The sequence below is a fragment of the Hylobates moloch genome, unplaced genomic scaffold (genome assembly GCF_009828535.3).
Source record: "Hylobates moloch isolate HMO894 unplaced genomic scaffold, HMol_V3 SCAFFOLD_3, whole genome shotgun sequence".
Lineage (NCBI taxonomy): Eukaryota > Metazoa > Chordata > Mammalia > Primates > Hylobatidae > Hylobates > Hylobates moloch.
Window position 1 is genome coordinate 129,713,858 of NW_026652278.1, and position 17,100 is coordinate 129,730,957.

Sequence of the window (17,100 nt, forward strand, 5' to 3'; positions counted from 1 at the left end):
TAATAGAAATTTTGCAACTGTCTGCAAAGTCTTATTACCATTAACTAAGTAGAATAAGGGGGAAAGGTAAAAAAACAAACAGGAGTTTAAAACTTGAAAATAGATAACCACAGGTCATATAAGAAATGTGCAGTCAAAAGTTCAATAAACAAACTGTTTTGACAGCACAGTTAACTGAAACCACTTATAAGCAACTTCTCTTGGCCCTTCTGATATTTTCCCATAAACACTAGGATATCACGGTGTTTAGGGACTGCCAGGCTATTGGCAGGGGACAAAACACAAAGCACATTTTTTACTAATACTATTTTATTTTAAAATGCAACTGATCTTAAGGTACCTCCACAATTGCAAATTGGGGGCTTTTCAAGTAATTTATATGGAAAAACTATGAAGTTTATCTTTGAAATGAAATGAAATAATACCTGCACTTCCTACTTCGGGGAAATTTTATGTTAAATCACGCCAACAGGCAGAGATGACAAAACATTGAGAAATATTTAAAGATTTCATTTCTCTTCCTGATAACGACAAGGTTCATTTTGTGCTCTCAGGGGGGAAATCAAATCTGATTTACAGTCAACTACCTCAGTGCCATGATCCACATTTCATATTCTTTAAGCAGCCTCAGCGTAGAAGCGATATTACTGTCCTTTCACAATGGGGCTGATCAACTGCCAAAGGCCTGACAAATCATCAAATGCTTTCATTTAAAACTACCTGTTTCTTTATCGTGATAAAGCATGATGCGCAGCATGTGGCAAAGTATCATAATTTTATTGGCAAAAGGAAGCTTGATTTACACAATCTTTCTTTGAAAGGGAAAACAGTAGCAGTGAAAGGGACAGACTACATCTAGATGTATTCTTCCATTCATCTCACTTTCCCTCCTTTCTTTGTTGCACCTAAACAGCAAAATATCTCACTCCCTTCCTTGGCCCTGTCTGAGAAAAGCTCAAGAAAGATAACCAGAAAAGCATCTGAAAAGTAACATTGATCAGCCTTATTCTCATAATCCTCAAATTACAATTCTGATCTTGAACCCCAAGCAGGCCAGCAGTAAGCTACAAGGAAATGTTAGTGAACAGGCAATGAATTTAAACGTCCAGCAGAAAAGGAATTAAAATGCCTAATCACCCTACCAAGCTCATAAGATGTAGCAAAGCAAATGCTACCGGCCTAGATTGAATTACTGCTTGGAGCAAAGATTGTTTGCATCTCGTTAAAGATGTGTGGGGGTTATATTTTATTGTTTCTAGTTTTCTATTGGTGCTAGATCCAACTTAACCAAAATTGTGGTGCCTGATAAAACTCCCAGGGGTACATCCACATTCCCAAGTCTGCCCCAAGTCATCATTACGGCCTATTTGGGTTTTCCTTTTTCCTCTTGACAACTGCCATAAATTTCCCATGATAAGATTTGGCAGTGGAATAAGGAAGGTAAGAGACAATTTTCTGTGTTCTTGAAGAGATACCAAGATAAAGAATATACTTTATCCATCAATGTTTTCCTCTTGGATAACTGAGGGCAGAAAGTTAAAAAAAAAAAAATGTTTGGAAAGCCAGGTTGGTGATTCAAGGAAACTTTATAAAAGCAAAACAAAACAGCATGGTGAATACTAACTTTAACACAAAGCATAACTAATTGCCCAATTTTCCTTTTCCAGAACCTGAAATCATTTGAAAGAGTCGTATCAAACTTGCTTTCCCTTTCTACTCAAAATCATTACCTCTTTTTAGAATCATACATTCCCTACCAAGACCTGTACCCTTGCCATTCACAGAACACCAACATAGCTTTCTATTTAGTAATTCAGTCTTGTTATTGGACCACTTTTTAATTTAAAACATTTAAAGTTCAACTACGTCCCTTTATCTCAGAATTACTAGGAAATGCAGAACTAAAATTATTCATATTGCCAACCCCTTCTATGCAGAGAAAAAAATTAAAAAGTAAAGATAATGTTACATGAAGGAAAAATGCTTTCCCAGATAAACAAAAGCTGAGAGATTTCATCAACACCAGACCTGTCCTACAAACAATGCTAAAGGAAATACTTCAGTCTGAAAGAAAATGATGTTAATGATCAATAAAAACATCAGCTGAGGGTACAAAACTCCCTGGTAATAGTAAGTACACAACAAAACCCAGAATACTATAATACTGTAATTGTAGTATATAAATTACTTATATCTTAAGTAGACAGACTAAAAGATGAACTAATCAGAAAAAATTACTACAACTTTTTAAGACATACATAGACAGTACAATAAGATATAAACACAAACAACAAAACATTAAAAAGTGGGAGGATGAGGTTAAAATGTAGAGTCTTCATTAGTTTTCTTTGCTTGTTTGTTTGTGTAATCAGTGTTGAATTGCCATCAGTTTAAATTAATGGTAGTATAAGATATTATCTGCAGTCCTCATGGTAACCTTAAATCAGAAAACATGCAGAGATACACAAAACCTAAGAAGCAAGAAATTAAAACATGTCAGCAGTGAAAATTACCTTCACGAAAAGGAAGACAAGAAGGAAGGGAAAAAAAAAAGATAAGACCACAAAACAACCAGAAAATAGATAACAAAATGGCAGGAGTAAGTCCTTACTTATCAATAATAACATTGAATGTAAATGGACTACGTTCTCCAATCAAAAGATATGGAGTGGCTGAATGGATTAACAAAAAAAAAAACACCCAATATCAGTCCCCTATAACAAACACTTCACCCCATAAAGACACACATAGACTAATAAAAGGGATAAAAAAATATTGTCCATGCAAATGGAAACCAAATAAGAGCAGGAGTAGCTATACTTAGACAAAATAGACTTCAAGACAAAAACTGTAAAAAGAGACAAAGAGGGTCACTACATAATGATAAAGGGGTCAATTCAGCCAGAGGATATAACACTTGTAAATACATATGTAGCCAACACTGGAGATATATATATAAAGTTTGCTTTATATATTTGCTAAATATATAAAGCAAATATTATTAGAGCTAAAAAGAGAGATAGACCCCAATAAAATAACAGCTAGAGACCTCAACACTCCACTTTCAGCCTTGGACAGATCATCCAGACAAAAAATCAACAAGAAACGTCAGACTTAATCTGCACCACAGACCAAATGGGCCTAACAGATATCATGCAATGGCTACAGAATACACATTCTTCTCCTCAGTAGGTGGATAATTCTCAAGGATAGACCATATGTTAGGTCACAAAACAACTCTTGAAACTTTCAAAAAATAGAAATTATATGAAGTATCTTCTCTGACCACAGTGGAATAAAACTAGAAATCAATAACAAGAAGAATTTTGGAAACTATACAAATACATGGAAATTAAACAATATGTTCCTTAATGACCAGTGGGTCAATGAAGAAAAAAGAAGGAAGTTGAACAATTTTTTGAAACAAATGATAATGGAAACACAACATACCAAAACCTATTGGATACATCAAAAGCAGTTCTCAGAGGGAAGTTTACACCCATAAGCACTGTATTACTCTGTTTTCACACTGCTGATAAAGACATACCTGAGACTGGGTAATTTATAAAGAAAAAGAGGTTTAATTGACTCAGTTCCATGTGGCTGGGGAGGCCTCATAATCATGGTGGCAGACACGTCTTACATGGCAGCAGGAGAGAGAGAATGAGAGTCAAGTGAAAAGGGAAATGACGTATAAAACCATCAGATTTCATGAGACTTATTCACTACCACAAGAATAATAGGAGGGAAACTGCGCCCATGATTCGACTATCTTCCACTGGGTCCCTCCCACAACACAGCCAAATCCTATCATCCTACCCCTGGCCCCTCCCAAATCTCATGCCCTCACATTTCAAAACCAATCATGACTTCCCAAAAGCCTCCCAAAGGCTAAACTCATTTCAGCATTAACTCAAAAATCCACAGTCCAAAGTCTCATATAAGACAAGGCAAGTCCCTTCCACATATGAGCCAGTAAAATCAAAAGCAAGTTAGTTACTTCCTAGATAAAGTGGGGATACAGGCATTGTATAAACACAGCCCTTCCAAATAGGAGAAATTGAGCAAAACAAAGGGGCTACAGGCCACATGCAAGTCTGAAATCTAGTGGGGCAGTCAAATCTTAAAGCTCCAAAATAACCTCCTTTGACTCCATGTCTCATATCCAGGTCATGCTGATGCAAGAGGTGGGTTCCCATGGTCTTAGGCAGATCTACCCCTGTGGCTTTGCAGGGTATGACCTCGCTCCCAGCTGCTTTCATGGGCTGGCATTGAGTGTCTGCAGCTTCTCCAGGTGCACAGAGCAAGCTGTAAGTGGATCTACCATCCTAGGGTCTGGAGTACAGTGGCCCTCTTCTCACAGCCCTGCTAGACAGTGCCCAGTGGGGACTCTGTGTGGGGGCTCTGACCCCTCATTTCCCTTCCACACTGCTCTAGCAGAGATTCTCCATGAGGGGCCCACCTCTGCAGCAAATTTCTGCCTGGATCAGGTGTTTTCATACATCCTCTGAAATCTAGGTGGAGGTTCCCAAACCTCAATTCTTGACTCCTGTGTCCCCACAGGCTCAACACCACATGAAAGCTGCCAAGGCTTGGGGCTTGCACCCTCTGAAGCCATGGCCCAGGCTTCGACCTGTTTAGTCATGGCTGGAGCAGCTGGGCCACAGGGCACCAAGTCCCTAGACTGCACACAGCAGAGGGACCCTTGGCCCAGCCCACAAAACCATTCTTTTCTCCTAGGCCTCTCATCACCGTGTGATGAGAGAGGCTGCTGCAAAGGTCTCTGAAGTGTCCTGGAGACATTTTCTCCATTGCCTTGGTGATTAACATTCGGCTTCTCGTTACTTATGCAAATTTCTGCAGCTAGCTTGAATTTCTTCTCAGAAAATAGGTTTTTCTTTTCTATTGCAATGTCAGGCTGCAAATTTTCTGAACTTTTATGCTCTGTTTCCCTTTTAAAACTGAATGCCTTTAATAGCATCCAAGTCACCTCTTGAATGCTTTGCTGCTTTGAAAATTTCTTCCACCAGATACCCTAAATCATCTCTTTCAAGTTCAAAGTTCCACAAATCTCTAGGGCAGGGGCAAAATGCTGCCACTCTCTTTGCTAAAATATAACAAGAATCACCTTTGCTCCAGTTCCCAAAAAGTTCCTCATCTTCATCTGAGACAACCTCAGGCTGGATTTCATTATCCCTATCATTATCAGCATTTTGGTCAAGGCTATTCAACAAATCTCTAGGGAGTTCCAAATTTCCCCACATTTCCCTGTCTTCTTCTAAGTCCTCCAAACTGCTCCAAACTCTGCCTGTTACCCAGTTCCAAAGTCGCTTCCACATTTTTGGGTATCTTTCCAGCAGCATCCCACTCCCGATACCAATTTACCTTATTAGTCCATTTTCATGCTGCTGATAAAGACACACCAAAGAGTGGGTAATTTATAAAGGAAAAGAGGTTTAATGGACTCACAGTTCACATGGCTGGGGAGGCCTCACAGTCATGGTGGAAGGTATGTATTATATGGCAGCAGACAAGAAAGAATGAGAGCCAAGTGAAAAGGAAAATGCCTTATGAAACCATCAGACCTTGTGAGACTTATTCACTATTGTGAGAACAGTATGGGTGAAACTGCACCCATGATTCAGTTATCTCCCACTGGGTCCCTCCCACAACACATGGGAATCATGGGAGCTACATCTCAAGATGAGATTTGGGTAAGAACACAGCCAAACCATATCAAGCATCTACTTTTAAAAAAGTAGAAAAACTTCAAATAAACAACTTGGTGAATTTTAAAGAACTAGAAAAGCAAGAGCAAATCAAACCCAAAATTAGTAGAAAAGAAATAAGATCAGAGCAGAAAGAGTTGAAGAAAACAATACAAAAGATCAACAAAATAAAAAGTTATTTTTTGAAAAGATAAACAAAATTGACAAACCTTTAGCCAGACTAAGAAAAAAAGAGAGAAGATCCAAATAAATAAAATCAGAGATGAAAAAGAAGACATTACAACTGATACCACAGAAATTCAAAGGATCACTGGAGGCTACACTGAGCAATGATACGCCAATAAATTGGAAAATCTAGAAGGAAAATGGATTAATTCCTAGACACATAGAGCCTACCAAGATTGAACCATAAAGAAATTCAAAACCTGAAGAGACTAAAAACATGTAACAAGATCAAAGTTGTAATAAAAAGTCTCATAGCAAAGAAACACCCAGGACCAAATGGCTTTATTGCTGAATTTTACCAAACATTTAAAGAAGAATTAATACCAATCCTACTCAAACCACTCCAAAAAATAGAGGAGGAGGATATGCTTCAAACTCGTCCTATGAAGCCAGTGTTACCCTGATACCAAAACCAGACAAAGACACATCAAAAAAAGAAAACTACAGGCCAATGTCACTGATGAACATTGATGCAAAAATCCTCAACAAAAAAATATTAGCAAACAGAATTCAACAACAAATTAAAAAGATTATTCATCATGACCTTTATCCCAAGGATGCAAGGATGGTTCAACATACTCAAATCAATCAATATGATGTACCATATCAACAAAATGAAGGACAAAATCATATGATCATTTTAATTGATTATGAAAAAGGCTTTGATGAAATTTAACATTCCTCCATGATAAAAAAAAAAAAAAACCTGGATAAACTGGATATAGAAGGAACATACCTCAACACAAGAAAAGAAATATATGACAGACCCACAGCTAGTATCATACTAAATGGGGAAAAACTAAAGTCTTACCTCTAAGATCTGGAACGTGACAAGGATGCCCACTTTCACCACTGTTATTCAACATAGTACTGGAATTCCAGCTAGAACCGTCAGACAAAAAAAAGAAATAAAGAGCATCCAAATTAGAATGGAAGAGGTCAAATTATCCTTGTTTGCAAATAATATGATCTTATGCTTGGAAAAACCTAAAGACTTCACTAAAAAACTATTAGAACTGATAAACAAATTCAGTAAAGCTGCAGCATACAAAATCAGCATACAAAAATTAGTAGCATTTCTATATGCCAATAGCAAACAGCCTGAAAAAGAAATCAAGAAAGTAATCCCATTTACAATAGCTACAAATAAAATAAAACACCTAGAAATTAACAACCAAAGTGAAAGATCTGTACAATAAAAATTATAAAACGTTGAAATAAATTGAAGAGGACACACGAAAAAAGGAAAGCTATTTCATGTTCATGGATTGGAAGAATCAATATTGTTAAAATGTCCACACTACCTGAAACAATCTGTAGATTCAATGCAATCCCTATTAAAATACCAATGACATTATTCACAAGAATAGAAAAAACAATTTTAACATTTACATGAGTGCACAAAAGACCAAGAATAGTCAACACTATCTTGAACAAAAAGAACAAAAGTAGAGGAATCACATTACTTGACTTCATATTATACTACAAAACTACAGTAACCAAAACAGCATGGTACTGGTATAAAAAAACAGACACATAGACCAGTGGAACAGAACAGGAAACCCATAAAAATGTCTATACAAATGAGTGAACTCAACTTTTGACAAAGTTGCCAAGAGTATACATTGGGAAAAGACAGTCTTTTCAATAAATCGTGCTGGAAAAACTAGATATCCATATGCAGAAGAATGAAACTAGATCCCTATCTCTCACCATATACAAAAGTCAAATCAAAATGGATTAAAGACTTAAATCTAAGACCTCAAACTATGAAAGTACCAAAAGAAAACTTTGGGGAAACTCTCCAGGACATTGGTCTGGGCAAAGATTTCTTGAGTAATATTCTACAAGCACAGGCAACTAAAGCAAAAATGGACAAATGCAATCACATCAAGTTTAAAAGCTGCAGAATAGCAAAGAAAACTATGAGCAAAGTGAAGAAATAACCCACAGAATGGGAGAAGATATTTGCAGACTATCCATCTGACAGGAGATTAATAACTAGAATATATAAGGAGCTCAAACAACTCTATAGGAAAAAATCTAATAATCTGATTTAAAAATAGGCAAAAGATATGAATATACATTTCTCAAAAGAAGACATACAAATGGCAAGGAGGTATATAAAAAGGTGCTTAACATCACTGATCATCAGAGAAATGGAAATCAAAACTGCAATAAGATAACATCTCACCCCAGTTAAAATGGTTTTTATCCTAAAGACGGGCAATAACAACTGCTGACAAGGATGTTAAAAAAAAAAAAAGGAACCCTTGTACACTGTTGATGGGAACGTAAATTAGTACAACCACTAGGAAAAACAGTTTGGAGGGTCCTCAAAAAACTAAAAATGGCACTGCTACCATATGATCTAGCAATCCCACTCTTAGGTATATACCCAAAAGAAAGGAAATCAGTACGTTGAAGAGATATCTGCTCTCCCATGTTTACTGCAGCACCATTCACAATAGCCAAGATTTGGAAGCAACTTAAGTTGAATGGATCAACAGATAAATGAACGAAGAAAATATGATATATATACACAATGGACTGCTATTCAGCCATAAAAAACAAATGAGATACCATAATTTGTAACAACATAGATGGACTTGGAGGACATTATGTTAAGTGAAATAAGCCACACACCAAAAGATAAACTTTGCATGTTCCCACTTACTTGTGGGAGCTAAAATTTAAACACTTGAACTCATGGAGATAGAGAGCAGAATGATGACTACCAGAGGCTAGGAAGGGCTGTTGGGTGTGGGGAGAGAAGGTATGGTTAATAGGTACAAAAATATAGCTATATAGAATGAATAAGGTCTCATGTTTGATAGCACAGCAGCATGACTAGTCAACAATATATTATGGTACATTTTAAAATAACTAAAAGATATAATTGGATTGTTTATAACACAAAGAAAGGATAAATGCTTGAGATGATGGATATCCCATTTACCCTAGCGTGATTATTACATTTGTATGAGTGTACCAAAATAGCTCATGTACCCCATAAATACATACACCTATGATGTACACACAGAAAACTCATGTAACCCATAAATATACACACCTACTATATACCCACAAATATTTTCAAATTTAATTAAGCATTAAATTTAATTAAATTTAAAAAATTTAATAATGTTGCCATGTTTAGACAAAAGAAATTCATAGCAAAATTTGGGTCACAAATTCGGGCCTGTCAATTTTTCTGTTTTCTGAAAGTATATATAGCAGATTTATTAAAAAGTAAAATGTAATCATTTGTAGCTTTTATTGTTGTTATTGTTTGTTTGTTTGTTTTTGAGATGGAGCGTTGCTCTGTTACCCAGACTGGAGTGCAGTGGCACCATCTTGGCTCACTGCAACCTCTGCCTCTGGGGTCCAAGTGATTCTCCTGCTTTAGCCTCCTGAGTAGGTGGGATTACAGGTGCCCGTCACCATACCTGGCTAATTTTTGTATTGTTAGTAGACATAGGGTTGCACCATGTCGTCCAGGCTGGTCTTGAACTCCTGACCTCAGGTGATCCACCTCGGCCTCCTAAAGTGCTGGGATCATAGGTGTGAGCCACCATGCTCAGCCTTATTTGTATTTTTAAATATGCAAATTACGTCTCGACAGATTTGATAAATTGATCATTACATTCTTCGTAAACCTCTTTTTCCTTTGTTTAGGGAACTTCCAGTCTTTTGGATTTCCTCCTCCCTTTCAAGTTGCTAGACAATAGCTCCTTTAATATCTCTCTCCAGGAGTAAATTTTTCAATGTTGAGATTCCACTCATAGCTTACATTATCCTGAATATGTTATTAACAGGTTTATTTTGCAGGAAAGCTTTTGTTTACTCTTTACAGTCTTCCCTCCCCTTTCAACCTTCACCATTCTTTGGCAGGTAGCTTCTGAACTGGATCTTTGTTTTGATGAGAAAGTGAGTGATGCTCTATTGATGACAGGAAGTAAGGGAAAGCTAAACTTACAGAAATAAAGATTTATTGTGGAAGATGGGGGTGAGGCAGTGGTAAGGGTGGAGTTAAGGACTGTAGAAAAAGAGGGTAAGAGATGAAGCAGCTGCTGTTGAGAAAGAGCCCTTGGGAAAGAGCTAAAATATTTCAAGGGAACTAAATGAGAAGCTTTGCTATGCCACGAACATCCTTTCTTGTCTCACAAAACCTTGCTAATAAATGCATATTATTCATCAATATTTCTGAAACTGAATTTGTGTGGGGGTACTTTTTATTCTTTGTCTGTTTGGTTTTGGTGTGCAAAGATATGTTGAAACTGCTCTCAATTGGAGAAAATTAGGAACAAAAGTGGCTTAAGTTCTGTGTCCTGTTCAGTGCTGCTGTCTCAGCTATCCATTGACTATCCAAATGCATTCCTCCCAGCCCCACTTTAGGTAACTCAGGACCCAACCTGGCCTAAAGTAAACTCAAAAACCTGTTTCTTTTCTGCCATTTCCCATTCAGTAAATGACAGTACCATTCATCAAGTTGTTTCTACCATAAATCTTGAAGGACAGCTCTTCTCTCTTATCCTCTACTTTACAGCAATTGCCATGTTCTACCTCCCTGATCCATCTCAAATCCATCTCCTTCTCTCCTGACCCAAGTACCTTCATCTCTCTCTCTGGAAGTATTGCTAAAACTTCCTAGCTGATCTCTTGCTTCCAGTCTTTTTGCTTTCAAAAATCAGAGTAATCTTTAAAATGGATCATATCATTAGAGTAGGGCTTCTCACTCTCTTAGAATAAAAATTCAAGTTCCTTATATTTACTAACAACACTTCTCACGATATGGCCTCTATTCAGTTTTTCATCCAACCTCACATATCCTCCTTTCTTTTCTCATTATGTTCAAGGCACATGATTACTCCTTCATTACTCTGAAGAGCTAAGTAACTTTTTGCCACTAAACAAGTTGTTTCCTTGGCTTGAAAGCCCCATCCCCGCTCAATCCCCGATCTTCACCTAGCCCACTCCTTTCTTCTACTCACACTTCCTGTCTCTTTGAATGTCACTTCTTCAGAAAAGCTTCCCTAGCCCTGCTCCTCCCCTAATTCCCCTGTCCCTCCCAGACTGATCAGGTCTCCGTTATATACTCATTTTGTTCATAGCACTTGTTTCATCTATAATTAAATAACCTTTGCTATAATTACTAATGTCTGCTTCTACTGCAGACTCTCAATTATATGATTTGTGATGTTGTTGGTGGTGGTATTATGTTGGTGAGCTGCTAATTAATGTTGTGTAGACAGACATTCCTGGGACTACTATTTCTGTGATAGATTTTTTTAAGGCTAAGACATTAAAAATTAAAAGTTCTATAGATCAATCACATTTATATTTGCTATTTATCTTTCTCTCATTACTTTAAAGGAAAGAGAACACCTAAAATGTCCAATAAGTATAGGAAATTAAGATTGAGATGAGGAAAAGACTAAAATAAAAATTCTGGGAATTTCAGCAGAATGGCATTCTTTCTTCAAAAAACACATCAATCATAGGCAAGGACAGGATCTCACACCTACAAGTGCAATTTTTGCACCTCTAGAAATAAAGAACCAGTGTCCATTTCAATTCAAATATTACCCTCATTGCTTAGGGAGCTCACAAAGTAGTTCATTAGTGCCACCTCGGGTGACAGGTTTATGGTTCTGTCATTATATCTTCTAATAAATGAACTGATGATATGAATCAAATTCACTAAAATCTCTGTTCATCCTGAGTACATTGTAAAAAATCTAAAGTCAAGATTATGTGTTCCATGGTATTTCAGATGTAATAAAGCCTAAAGCTCTAACTGCAAAATGAGAATTATGTGCAGGGAGCTATCTTATTTAACGCAAAATGTTTTGGGGGCTAATAGCCCATGGCATACTGCTCATCAAAATGGACCAAGAGAAAAGACATGTGTTAAATCAGGGCTGACTCCATTGGCACTCACAACTATTTCCAACTCTAAGAGAATCAGTATAAGCACATCTACCCACAGATATCTTAGAGGTCTTTCCCTGGGAAGCCACTTTGGTCCATTTCTCCATTTAACTTATACTACTTACAATTTTTTATTTCCTCATTTGATAGGAATTTGATGTGTGTTTAATATATGTTCATGGTATGCACTGCTTTAGATTCTATGGAAAATTATAAAATGAAATACAGAGTCATCGATTTTAAAATAGGAAAGTGATATTTGTAACTTTTACATACACATGTAAACAAAACTAGTGGACAGCTATTTTTAAAAGTGGATATTCTTTTGACATAAATCACATGGTGGGTTTTAAGTTAATTTGAAAATAAAAGAAAGGTCATGGTGGGATAAGTTAAGTCTAAGAAATATTCTTGAAGCGACACAAAAGAGTGTAAGATTTTACCTATACTTGTGCCTATAGCTTGCGTGTTGGGTTGAGGGGAGTCAAAGAGAACAAACTGGCTGATGTTTGGAAGCAGTAAGAGAAAATATTGATAAGGTGGGGCCACATTAAGAAAGATTTTAAATACTGGATTGAGAAGATCTGAACTCATTAAAAGGGCTGTTATATTCTTAATGAGAGTGACATAAAAGTATACAAAAGGAAATAACAGATTAAGGACTATATATGCAAATATTAGAAAGACATGTTAAGGAGTTGTGGTAATACAGGTCTAAATTGATGAGGGCCTTGATTGGACTTTACAGATGAGAAAAAATAATGTAATAATTAAGAGTGACACTGAGAAATAAGAACCTGTAGGCTTAGGTGACTGGTGAGTTATGAGAGATTTTGGGAGAAATAAACACGAAAAAGATGAATGTTTTGATACTTGGAATAGGGAAGAGTGGTATTTTAATCAATGAACTTGGAAAATTAGGAGGTGGGCATCCATTTGAGAAGTACTTGAGTTTTGTATTTCAGATTTTGCAGAAAAGACAGATTCTAATGGAACTGCCAACATGTTAGAGTTGAGAGGTTCATAGGACCTATGGGTTCAAGTCCTCAGCAGGATTCAGGAATCCTTTCTATAATATCCCTCACAGAAGTATGAATACTTTCTGTATTTGGGAACATTACTAGGAACCCCTTCCTTAAGTTGAATTAAAATGCACTCTTCCCATAACTTACACTTAAAATTTTTCATTTCTACGTTCTGGCTCAAAATTGAACAAGACTATGTCCTCTTCTATGTTATAATTTCCAATTATATTATAGTCATTGCATTCCCCCTTTAGTTCCAGCTTTTCAAGAATGCCCTAGTTCCTTCAGGTGCAGCTCATTAACATAACTTAGAAACTCTTTATTAACAGAGACAAATAAGGCATCACAAATATCTCCCTACTATGAGATCCACTGATGCTATTTTAATCTTATAGTTGAATTTTATAATAGTCTCTTACAAAAAAAAAGGGTAGGCAACTCTCTTTTCCCTAAAAGCAAAAACTATAAAAGCTACATTCAAAATTAAAACATCCTAAATCTAATAAAAGCCCAAGATCAGCAAGTCTGAGAAACCTGTGATTGGACTTGTAACTTGAATGAATAAATTAAAAAGAATCAAATTCGATTTTCCAAAGGATTGTGATTTTCTGCTTTTTTCATGCAGCAAATCTGGCAGGCCATAAAGATTTTTGAAAAATTATTGTGTTTATTATCTGATCTTTCTAATAATGCATTTGCTTCTAAATTTTGAAGTACATTCATGAAATAGAAAAATCCATTTAAGTATCTATTATCACGGAATGGAGACTTGATTTGATGAAACCTCCATACAACTAACAAATGTTTGCCTCCCCAAATGACTTTTGCGCTGGCATTATGCTTCAGAAAATAGATTATTATTATTTATGATCATAATAATGTATATTTACATAATAAGTTTCTCAGAGGAGTTAAAACCCATTTTTGCTTATTCTACAGCATTTTTCATTTGTAAAAGTCAGAAAACAGCAGTTTTGTTGTTGCAAGTGAAAAAATGTGTTAGGAAGGCACAGGCCCCTCAAAGCCAAAGTCAGTACTCAATGTGCGAGCAGTCAGAGGATACCTGTGAATCAAAATTCCTGTGATGTTTAATTTTTCCATTCAGTATCAGCAATTCTTATAAAATATAAAATTTTAAAAACTTTAAAATCATATATCAAGGACTATAAACATTTACTGTATCATCAATGTTATATGATATGTAAGAAGCGGCCCAGCCCCAAATCTAATTGAGAAGACAGGATTTCAAAATAAAAAATAATTTGAGACACTTGTGACAGAGAATATAATGACCTTTTAAGGGAAAGCAGTAGCTAAATTACAGGGTAAGAAGTAAAAAGAGCTCTGTTTTATTCTCTACTCCAAAAACAACGTGAAGCTAGTTATTTATCCCACCTGTAAAACACAATAAAACTGCACACTACAATCTTACCCCAGAAGGACAGGTGAGGATTAAATGTGGGTGTCTAGAGTTTCACAAATGGTGTTGTGATCTACAAATTGCAGTACCTTCACTTTGCTTTTATAACACATTTATGGTCCTTACACACAAGAGTCTACCTTTACCTGTCTAGATACTACATCAACATGCATCTGACATCCCTCTTTAGAATCTCCTGAGGATGAGCTGAAGACCAAGCTAAAAATATGATTCAGTGATTGCATATTAAATCATACAAGGTTGAGACATACCAGGTCTCAATTTACTTTTGTAATACAAAATTAACCTTGTAGGTGCAAAATCACAGTATTATTTTATAATTATAGATATAACCTCTATATTTATTAGACACTACAAAATACCTGACCTTCCCAAGGTAGGTTAGGTAATTATTTTGTATCTAGCAGGAGCAGATTCATTAAACCTGCATCTCAGTATAAGTGTGACTAACACTTTTTCATCTTGCCAGTTTCTATTACCATTGTTCGTGACACATTAATTAGATTTCATATTCAAGTATTAAAATTAAAAAATTTTGCTGAGTGCACCCCAGTGACAGTTGTTTATAGCATCAAACTGTTCGTGAAAAATGGTCATAGATAACTTTACATTTATTTATCTCTGTATTTTTAATTATCTCTACTATAAGCTACTTTGGGGCAGGAAAATTAATTTTTTAAAATTCATGTTTGTACCAATAGCTCCTAGAAAGACATTTTGCACATGGTACACAAATAATACATATTCATTGCAAGCTTGAAAAACAGTTGGACTGAAATGAAAGACATGCCTTTTTCAGCACATTGTGTTGTTATGTGAGTAGAATGTTGTCCATTCATTTTGCTCAGTTTTAACTATTTGATCATATTCTCATTTATATGGGCTTTAAACAAGTGCAAATCTAAAGCCCAAGATATCATCTAATGAAGCTGTATTTACTTGTCTTTAATGGTCATTTCTTAAAATGCATATTTTAGTAATATAAAATAGAATGCCATAGTGCAGGCATATAATGTATAATACTGAGAAATTCACTCTTCTCAAAATGAGTAAAATCAAGGTATGGACTCATTTTAATTACTGCAGATTGCAAAAGATATAGAAATCATCCTTTCTTATTTTTTAATTTCAAATATTCATTTTGAGAAGAAACACATCAATATTCAAATGTGCATAAAAACCTTCAAGTAAATAAAAATTGAAACTTGAAAGTTATTTTGTAAGTATAAAATCAAGAAAATTATATATATATATATTCCCTCAACCATCATATTTTCTTTCTTAGAATTTTCTCATCCTGCAACTTTATGTTTCTCTTTCTTTTCTGTAAAAAAGGCAAGAAGAATTTACTTGCTACTTCCTTCCTCTGAATGGAACCATAGGCAACCTGTATTTTTAAAATAAATGTTTGGGTTTTAAAATAACTAAGAAAAAATTTCAAATGTCTCCCCATAAAAACGATGGATGAATGAGGTGATGGGTATTTTAATTATCTTGATTTAATCAATCCCACTGTATACATATATCAAAAATCACATTGTACTCCATAAACATATACAGTTATTTGTCACTTAAAAATAACGTTAATAATAAGAATTCTAGTATGTATTATAGAAACCCTTTATATAAAATAAGAAAAATGAAGGTCCAAAGACAAAGCTTTGGAATTAGGTAAGATGTTCTCTTTTCACCATATATGTTCTATATCCCTTTGTAACACTGGTGCACTATCAATTTGACTTTATTTGAGTGAGCTACAATGTTAATTATTTTCATATAATTTATTTAGTTTTCACTAAGAGTAGAAAACTATTAGGTGCTGGTAGAAATGCAAATGAAATAAAGACCCTGGATCTTTAAAAGCTTAATGTAAATTTGTAGGGACAAAACATAGACCCCAGAAATGAGGAAGAATAATTATAAATAAGAAGTCAATAGGTGCAAATCATATTCTAATTCTACCTACTGAATACATGAGTCTTTTTAAAAAAACAAAAAACGATGGCTAACAATAGAGGTGGTTTCACAGGTTAGCAAGGCCTAGACCTACAAGTAGGCTTCACAAGTTTCAGCAGATGAGGATCAGCTTTATTTCACATTCATTTGAAGCAGTCTCACTGGCTACAGTGTTCATATTGAAACAGTGGATTAATAAAGACAGAAAGATGACCAATAACTAAGTTGTAAAAGTTGTCCCATGATACATCAGCTTCGATCCTGGAGAACTTCTATATTCAATCCTCTCTTGCTTTCCTCTCTACTTTACGTCAATTCACTTTATTTCTAAGTAAATACAAAGTAAAATTATATTAAATGTCAATTAGTAAATAAATATTAATCCTCACTGGAAGTTCAGAAATCAGTACAATTTATTTTGCATCTTCTTTTTATGCCGCTAGATAAAAACACTCCTTTTTTATTATTATTCAATTACAGTGAATATCAGAGTGGGTTTGCTCACTAATACTGTGATCAGAGAATTTAAGGAAACTGTAAAAAAAAAAAAAACAAGCAACAGATTTGTTTTCCTTATGGAGGTTAAATTACATGTGGAGAAATAGTGGTATTCTTCTTTTTCTACTCTCCAACTCTGAAGTTCAGTTTCAACTTAACTTATTGATTCTGTTGTATGGCATTTCAAAACTTTTTTTTTTCAGTTTTCTTCTTATTATTATTATACTTTAAGTTTTAGGGTACACGTGCACAATGTGCAGGTTTGTTACATATGTATACATGTGCCATGTTG